Source organism: Salvelinus namaycush, chromosome 37 (assembly GCF_016432855.1).
Source record: "Salvelinus namaycush isolate Seneca chromosome 37, SaNama_1.0, whole genome shotgun sequence".
NCBI lineage: Eukaryota > Metazoa > Chordata > Actinopteri > Salmoniformes > Salmonidae > Salvelinus > Salvelinus namaycush.
In genome coordinates this window covers 14,878,607-14,887,886 of record NC_052343.1, presented here as the reverse complement: position 1 = coordinate 14,887,886, position 9,280 = coordinate 14,878,607, and the positions used below count along the sequence as shown (strand labels likewise).

Genomic DNA, 9,280 nt, shown 5'->3' with positions numbered 1-9,280 from the left:
GTGTCCTGGAGGGCAGGTAGTTTGCCCCCGGTGATGCGTTGTGCAGACCTCACTACCCTCTGGAGAGCCTTACGGTTGTGGGCGGAGCAGTTGGTACGGCTTCTATCTCAAGGCCATCAGACTTTTAAACAGCCACCACTAACATTTAGTGGCTGCTGCCAACATACTGACTCAACTCCAGCCACTTTAATAATGGGAATTGATGGAAATGTATGTAAAAATGTATCACTAGCCACTTTAAACAATGCCACTTAATATAATGTTTACATACCCTACATTACTCATCTCATATGTATATGTATATACTGTACTCTATATCATCTACTGCATCTTGCCATCTTTATGTAATACATGTATCACTAGCCACTTTAAACTATGCCACTTTATGTTTATATACCCTACATTACTCATCTCATATGTATATACTGTACTCTATACCATCTACTGCATCTTGCCTATGCCGTTCTGTAACATCACTCATTCATATATCTTTATGTACATATTCTTTATCCCTTTACACTTGTGTGTATAAGGTAGTAGTTGTGGAATTGTTAGGTTAGATTACTCGTTGGTTATTACTGCATTGTCGGAACTAGAAGCACAAGCATTTCGCTACACTCGCATTAACATCTGCTAACCATGTGTATGTGACAAATACAATTTGATTTGATTTGATAACTGTTCCCTTTGTATCATTCAGGTGTTGCTTGACTGAGAGGTTTTATGACGAAGGTGCAGAGGAGACCCTTGTGGTCGCTGGTAAAGCGTTGACAGTCATCCAACCTCTTCAGGCCCACCAGGGTCATGCCATCTGGGCTGACCTTTGACCCCTCGCCGGCCTGCCTCAGGAAGATGTGGTCGAAGTGCAGGCGTGCGGGGAAAGGGAGGTCATTGTTGTCATTGGTGACACAGTCCCAGGTGTACCGGCAGTCTCCGGCTGGCCCAGGGACTCCCATACGTCACAGATGCTCTCAGGTAGACCACCCTGGTTCTTCACCTGGAAACACACCCAGACACGTTGCAGACATACACACATGATGTACATGTCAAACACATCGCTCCCTCTCTCACTGTCTCACCTCCCAGTCCCTGAGGTTGGTGTCTCCCCCAAAGATGACGCTGTGGTCCTGGGGCTGCTCCCTCATTGTCTTCCACACCGTCCTCAGCTGGTTCTGGCGTTCCAGGGATTGGGGCTTCATGCTCTCCATGTGGGACGTCATCACACACAGCGGATGGCCAAGGAAAGAAACCTGGTCCACGACAGAGAGAGCAGAAAGACACTGAGTAAGGGCAGAATCATAACTTGAGATCTGCATGTGTAACTTGAGTATCTGTGCACATTTTCTATTACTTAATGACATTTGATGGAATGAGAGATGACAGGAAAAGACAGAGCAAGGTACAGAGAGTGTTCTTACATGGGCCATAAGCAGGTTTCTCCTCATCTCTGTGGTAGGGTAATTCACTATGCTACTCTCCAGAAGTTGAACTCTGGACTTCCTCAGCAGTATGGCAGTAAAATAGCTTCTGTCACTACCTGGGATGGACCATATCAACATAACACAGGAAGGATAACCATAAACACAGTCATATAAATACATAATTACAGTCATATAATCCACATCTGGCCAAAGAAAAGCTAGGAATTCTCTCAAATGACAAGACTTTATAATGACTGAAAAGGTATTTATAATGCTATTGCTTACCCGGCAACAGATGATATGGCTTCAGAACCTGCTGTAAAACCTGGTAAATTGGTGAAATAACCTCTTGCAGTAGCACAATGTCAGGATGGTACCTTCAAGGGAGAAAGAACATGAGAAATCAACACAACGCTATTTCACTGCTTAAGATGTTGTTTAATGACTTGTAAACATATCATTTTGTTCTGTGACTTGACCAGACAGTTAATGAAAATAAATAACATTGTTTTTGATGGATAATAAAGGTTTATATGTATATGTGCAGTTTTAACAGGGAGGGTAAAAAGCATTTACTCCGTGACAAAAGTGAATTAGAAAATTGTGCCGAAGATGAATCTAGGACAGACTTCAAAAGCAATGGGCCAAAATCTCATTAACTGTGACGACTGTCTCCCTCCGATTAGTCACAGCTTCTCTCCACGCAGTGGGAGGGTGGGTTATGGGAATGACACACAAACTTCTCATCCTAAAAACTATATGACGAAATGTGTTGTGTGTTGATGTGACTCACTCGATCAGGTAGTCCAGTAGCCTTGAGAGACGTTCCTTGATATCGTTCAGGTCCAGGCCGTCTATGTTCCAGGTCAGAAGGGAAAGTTTGTTTGGATCTCCCTTTTTCTTAGGTTTGTCCTCGTCTGGAGATGACTGTGATGACTGATCTGGCTGTTTAGGTAATAACTGTTGTGGAGATGACTGTTGTGGAGATGACTGATCTGGCTGATCTGGTGATGACTGTTGTGGAGATGACTGATCTGGTGATGACTGGTGTGGAGATGACTGATCTGGCTGATCTGGTGATGACTGTTGTGGAGATGACTGATCTGGTGATGACTGGTATGGAGTTGACGGATATGGCTGATCTGGTGATGACTGTTGTGGAGATGACTGATCTGGTGATGACTGGTATGGAGATGACGGATCTGGCTGATCTGGTGATGACTGTTGTGGAGATGACTGATCTGGTGATGACTGGTATGGAGATGACGGATCTGGCTGATCTGGTGATGACTGTTGTGGAGATGACTGATCTGGTGATGACTGGTGTGGAGATGACTGATCTGGCTGATCTGGTGATGACTGTTGTGGAGATGACTGATCTAGTGATGACTGGTGTGGAGATGACTGATCTGGCTGATCTAGTGATGACTGGTGTGGAGATGACTGATCTGGCTGATCTGGTGATGACTGTTGTGGAGATGACTGATCTAGTGATGACTGGTGTGGAGATGACTGATCTGGCTGATCTGGTGATGATTGTTGTGGAGATAGCGCTGAAAGGAGCGTGGCTGGGTTTTGATGCCCTGTAGATGTTTGGGCAGGGTTACGTTGTGCTAGTTTGGGTTGCTTTGGGATAGGTTTGCTCTGGTGTAGGTTTCTCTCGATTAGATTGCCCTAAGGGTGGGTCAGGTTGCACTGATAGGAATTGGGCTGGGTTAGATTCCTCTGATTGTGGTTGAACCAAGACAGACTGCAATTGGGTAGATGTTCCCATCTCTCCCTCCTTGTCCTCCATCTTCTCGGCACTCCTCTTTTTCTTTCCTCTCTTCTTTCTCCGCTTGGAATTTCCAGACTGTAACCTGTTGGAGGGAGTCACTCGTCTGGTTCTTATTGCCATCTGCTGGCCTGTTTATGTAGGTGTCATTAGAGGATCACAAGAGAGGTATTAGTTAATCAATTATGAATGGGAAAATAGACTGACTTTACAAACTGCCAGACACCTATAATAATATGGCCACTGATTTAGTAGATGCTTTCTTTTATCCAAAGTTATCTCTAACACTATTCAGTGTTGTATGTGGCTCGTGCAGGAATCAAACCCACCACATACCAGGTGTTGTCACACTGTGCCCCTGTTGTGCCGAAAAGCTCCCCCTGACCGAATTTGCCCCTCCCCTCGCGTGAACGCGCACGCACTCAATTCTTCATTGCTGCGAATTGCTTGCTAGTTGAGATTTCTGATCACGTTAGACTGCGTTTCATTTGATTTTTATGTCATTTTGATCACGGGGGAGGCCCTAGTAATGTCTGCAGTTTTCGGTTTGGCTATTTATTTCAAGTGTATTAGTCTATAAATAAATCTCTTTGCCAAAATTCGTCATCTCTCCCATGTCATATTCGACTAGTAGTTGGTCTGAAATGTTTATTGCTTGCCTACATTATACTCCCTCCTCTATGTTTAATATAACACACATACATTCATTATTCATTTTGGTTGCCTATCCGGATGTGAAGTTTATTCTATAGAAAGTATTTGACTGATTTGTGCCGCAGAAAGTATTTGACTCTAGCCACAAAATTAAGGAAATTAGAAAGGGGGGAGGATTTCGGCAAGCCTATTTTCTTGCCTGCCGAAATTCTCCCCCCCCTTTCTATCTTGGAACTGCAAGGCCTGACACACTTCAGAATAATTTTTGGTGACCTATCATGCCCTCTGATGTGTGCCACAGGAAGTATTAGACTCTAGTCACAAAAGGAAGTGGTTATTTCAGCAATAATAGTTTTCAGAGCCCTCTACTGTTCTCTACCCATCCCTGAATCCCCCATCCCATCGTTCTTTTCCCTCTTATGGCTTTTCCTACATTTTTTTACACTTTTTTTCTGTTTTAGTTTTTAAGAATGTAGTTACAGTAGTAATAATAAAAAAATAATAACAATAAATCAAAAATGTGTAATCTGGGCGAAAAATAAAGTTCAAATATATAAGTCAACATGAGTGCATATCCATAATCACAGTAAACTGTTATAATAGAAAACAATATGATATTTTTTTATAAATGTATAAAAATATAATAAACAAAACTGCCTCTATAAAGAATCCTCTCCCCAATAGCTCCCTTCGCCCTCAATAGGTCACCCCCAGCACCTCCACCATCCCCATCAACCTCCCCCCACCTCTCAACCACAAAAAACAATAATGACAATAATAATAGAAATTAAAATACAACAAAATATATACCAAGATATATATACACATACACACACATGTATAGTACATATACATAAACATATTCACAGGACACTCAACTTATCTCTTATCATTTTTCCTACATCAGATATGCAGGTGACATTTCCACCTGGATGACAGCACATAATCAGCAAGACGGAGATGCTCTTCATCCGAGGGAATGCCTGCCCATTCTCAGATGTTAGATCATCCCAGATGATCACATGTCATTTACATTCCAGCCCTTGTCAGATCCAGATTTGACTGCTTCAACTCACACCCTGCTGGAATCCCTGCATTCTCAGATTCCCCTCTGTTATTAATCTCTATATTGTAATCAATAAAGTGTTTCAAAATGCTGTACCTTTATTAACATATAATGTTCAGATCATTCCTGTGAGAGAAGGGGTGTAATATCTCCAGATGGGCGTGTGGTACCCTTCCTCACCCATGCCAACAAGATGTTACTTGTGGGGTATTTGCCTTGACAGTAAGTATTCGAGTATAAGTAATGTACAATTAACCTACTGGAAGTATACTGACTAAAAGGCAAAACAGAGCTGTCAAATTATATTATAGCTGTGTCGTTGTATACTTGCGAATTAGAATCTTAAGTGTAACATAATTTTGTTGGGGAAAACTGAAATGCCCATCACATTTTTTCCCCAGTTTGCTGAATGTGTTCTGAAGGAGGAGTCGTTTGTCTTTTCAAATACGGACAAAGATTTTAACATCATGAGAGAAGAAATAGCAGTCACTCTCCTCCAAAACACTGGTATGTTCAATTTCTAATTTAATATAATTGTAGATAAAAAAAACATTTATATGGATTTTTCAAGGTTATCTTTGATCCAACTTCTGACTAGATGGCCACTAAAACACATGTATTTAAATAATTATGTTACAAGAAACCTATAAAATTCCCTTGTTCCCTGTTCCCTGTTTGCTCAGAAAAATACATGTAAAGATGTATAGACTACTTGACATTATGTTTTGCTAGAAGACCTGAGCCAACTGTGCCACTTCTGTGGGGAGGTGGACAATAATGAGGAAGACACTAACTGGGCAATTGCTTGTTCACTTTTAAAGGCACATTTTTACCAGTACGAATTTGTATAAGCAGTAATGTTTCTAGAGGTAGTATTATCTGATTTGTCTGATAATGAAATGATTGTAACTCAAGAAAATGTATTTAATGTTTTAAATATATTAACATTTTTCATCATAAATTTCAGATTGGTTGTGACCGCTGCCCACGATGGTTCCACCAGTCCTGTATGAAAACCATCCCATCATTGGAGGATTATGTCTGCGCTGCCTGTCAGGACTAGGTTAGGCTTGAGTTCCAGGCGACGGTATCACCTGGAAAACTTTCCATAAAAAGTGGAATAAATGTTCAGTCAAACTGTTGCAGCTTTCCAATATTTGTTTATGTTATTTATTATCTTTTTATATTTGATTTACTGTCATTTTATATCTTATTATGCAAATATCAAAATTAGAGGTTGACCGATTAATCGGCATGGCCGATTAATTAGGGCCGATATCAAGTTTTCATAACAATCGGTAATCGGCATTTTTGGACGCCGATTATGGCCGATTACATTTGGAGACTGCGCGGCAGGCTGACCACCTGTTCTGCGAGTGCAGCAAGGAGCCAAGATAAGTTGCTAGCTAGCATTAAACTTATCTTATAAAAAACAATCAATCTTCACATAATCACTAGTTCACTACACATGGTTGATGATATTACTAGTTTAACTAGTTTGTCCTGCGTTGCATATAATCAATGCGGTGCTTGTTAATTTATCATCTAATCACACCCTACTTCCCCAAACGGGGGATGATTTAACAAAAGCGCATTCGCGAAAAAAGAACAATCGTTGCACGAATGTACCTAACCATAAACATCAATGCCTTTCTTAAAATCAATACACAGAAGTATATTTTTTGGCTTTTTTGGTCCTCCAATAATCGGTATCGGTAATGGCATTGAAAAATCATAATCGGTCAACCTCTAATCAAAATGTGTATTTCTTATTTAATGTTTGTTAACAAACTTAACTTTCTGTGATGTTTTTGTGTTATTGTGTGATAATATTTGTGTATTATCATTTTTTTCTTAAACATTACAAAATGTGATTCTGAAGCCAGGCCTTACAGTCCCAAGATTGAAGGGGGCGGGGGGCAGAATTTCGGCAGGCAAGAAAATAGCCTTGTCGAACCCCCTCCCGCTTCTAATTTCCTTAATTTTGTGGCTAGGGTCAAATACCTTCCGTGGCCCACATCAGAGTCAAATACTTTCTATAGAACAAACTTCACGTCAGGATAGGCAACCGAAATTATTAATTAATGTATGTGTGTTATATTAAACATAGAGAAGGGAGTAAAATGTAGGCAAGCAATAAACATTTCAGACCAACTACTAGTCGAATAAGACATGGGAGAGATGACGAATTTTGGCAAAGAGATTTATTTATAGACTAATACACTTGAAATAAATAGCCAAACCGAAAACTGCAGACATTACTAGTGCCTTCCCCGCGATAAAACCGACATAAAAAATCAAATGAAACGCAGCCGAACGTGATCAGAAATCTCAACTAGCAAGCAATTCGCAGCAATGAAGAATTGAGTGCGTACGCGTTCAAGCAAGTCACAGCAATGAAGAATTGAGTGCGTGCGCGTTCACGTGATGGGGGGGGGGGGGGGGCTTTTCAGCACAACACCCCCACCGAGCCTAGTATAACCTATCGTAAACATATCTGGCTTGTCACTTACCTTTTCACTGAGTCTTGTTGCTTGTCCCCCATCTCTGTTCACCTTTTCACTTTTACCCAGCCGTTTCCCCCACAGGTACAAATACAAACTGCATCCAGCTCCACTTACTCCCAACTGACAGAGCAGGCCTACAGGTCCTTTTCAAATAAGGTGACATGTAAGTTAGGCTGCTTACTTAAGCCTACATGCTATATAGTAATGCAGATTTTCAAATTCAGACTATAAAAATAAATACAACTATTTTCATGACGGACCGTGGATTGCAGTGGAAATTCAGTCTGGAAACGTTGGTTTCGATTATTCGTAAATACGCCCCTCGAGAGAAACCATGCAGTCATTGGGTGAAACTGAAAGTGAACCGGCCAGGTGCCGGACAATAATAATAATAGGTGTTCTAATTTTTTGTTGTTGTTTCTTTTTTTGGCGGGGGGCGTTCTGTACCAACTCTGTTGATAGTCCTGTTTGAAAATCCAATAAATATATGGATAAAAAAGTAGTAAATTATAATAATAGGTATAATGGTGAGGATGGCTTAAATATCTTATATGCCTATACCCATAAGGTTCATTATTATCTTTGAACATGAAATGATTCTGTATACAGTACCAGTCAAAAGTTTGGACACACCTACTCATTCAAGGGTTTTTCTTTATTTTAACTAATTCCCACATTGTAGAATAATAGTGAACACATCAAAACTAAGAAATAACACATATGGAATCATGTAGTAACAAAAAAGGTGTTATATTTTATATTTGAGATTCTTCAAAGTAGCCACCCCTTGCCAAGATGACAGCTTTGCACACTCTTGGCATTTTCTCAACCAGCTTCATGAGGTAGTCACCTGGAATGCATTTCAATTAACAGGTGTGCCTTGTTAAAAGTTAATTTGTGGAATTTCTTTCCTTCTTAATGCATTTGAGTCAAACAGTTGTGTTGTGACAAGGTAGGGGTGGTATACAGAAGATAGCTCTATTTGGTAAAAGACCAAGTCAATATTATGGCAAGAACAGTTCAAATAAGCAAATAGAAACGACAGTCCATCATTACTTTAAGACATGAAAATCAGTCAATCCGGAAAATTTCAAGAACTTTGAAAGTTTCTTCAAGTGCAGTCGCAAAAACCATGAAGCGCTATGGTGAAACTGGCTCTCATGAGGACTGCCACAGGAAAGGAAGACCCAGAGTTACCTCTGCTGCAGAGGATAAGTTCATTAGAGTTACCAGCCTCAGAAATTGCAGCCCAAATAAATGCTTTACAGAGTTCAAGTAACAGACACATCTCAAAATCAACTGTTCAGAGGAGATTGCGTGAATCAGGCCTTCATGGTCAAATTGATCAAAAGAAACCACTACTAAAGGACACCAATAAGAAGAAGAGACTTGCTTGGGCCAAGAAACACGAGCAATGGACATTAGACCGGTGGAAATCTGTCCTTTGGTCTGATGAGTCCAAATTTGAGATTTTTGGTTACAACCGCTGTGTCTTTGTGAGATTCTTTGTGAGCATTCTGCAGCGATATGCCATCCGATCTTGTTTGGGCTTAGTGGGACAATCATTTGTTTTTCAACAGGACAATGACCAAAAACACACCTCCAGGCTGTATAAGGGCTATTTGACCAAGAAAGAGAGTGATGGAGTTCTGCATCTGATGACCTGGCCTCCACAATCACCCGACCTTAACCAATTGCGATGGTTTGGGGTGAGTTGGACCGAAGAGTGAAGGTAAAGCAGCCAACATGTGCTCAGCATATGTGGGAACTCCTTCAAGACTGTTGGAAAATCATTCCAGGTGAAGCTGGTTGAGAGAATGTGCCAAGAGTGTGCAAAGCTGTCATTGAGGCAAATGTT

At 40.7% G+C, this 9,280-nt stretch overlaps 1 pseudogene; it reads right to left on the bottom strand.

Moving 5' to 3' along the window:
* Nucleotides 1–592: 592 nt before the first annotated feature.
* On the bottom strand, nucleotides 593–7,460 carry LOC120031640 (annotated as a pseudogene).
* Nucleotides 7,461–9,280: the final 1,820 nt, after the last annotated feature.